Genomic DNA, 429 nt, shown 5'->3' on the forward strand with positions numbered 1-429 from the left:
CCTCCCCCAGCCGGCAGAGGCGACACGTCGGGCGGCCGCGGTCTCCGGTCCTCGCCGCGGCCCCTCCAACTCCGGGAGCTGCGGGGCCAGTGCGAACACAACGGGGCGCTACCAGCAACGCCCGGGGCAGCCGCCGGGGCCTCCTGCGCGGGGGCCGGCAAAGCATCTGCAAACCCCAGCGCTCGGCACCCCGAGCACAGAGCCCGGCAGCAGAACATTCCGGGATCCCCTGGGGGCTGCAGGGGCGGCCGAGCCCCCCTGCCGCAGGTGCCCGGCCGCACAATAACTTTGAAACTTTGGGCAGGGCGGGGAGAGGAATCCAGAGAGGAAATGGGGCCGGGGGCTCGTTCTTTATTTTTGCCAGTCCCCCGGGTCCAGTGGCCCGGCGCGCGGCTCCGGCCTGCCCTGGGTCCCTGGGTCCCCGCGTCC

The 429-nt window shown here is 73.0% G+C and overlaps 1 protein-coding gene across 2 annotated transcripts in view; it reads right to left on the reverse strand.

The window, feature by feature from the left end:
* ZC3H7B (zinc finger CCCH-type containing 7B) overlaps positions 1 to 429 on the reverse strand; it is a 62,379-nt gene that overhangs the window by 61,753 nt on the left and 197 nt on the right. The window lies entirely within an intron of this gene.

This window comes from Tupaia chinensis, unplaced genomic scaffold, assembly GCF_000334495.1.
Source record: "Tupaia chinensis unplaced genomic scaffold, TupChi_1.0 Scaffold000294_5, whole genome shotgun sequence".
NCBI classification, from domain to species: domain Eukaryota; kingdom Metazoa; phylum Chordata; class Mammalia; order Scandentia; family Tupaiidae; genus Tupaia; species Tupaia belangeri.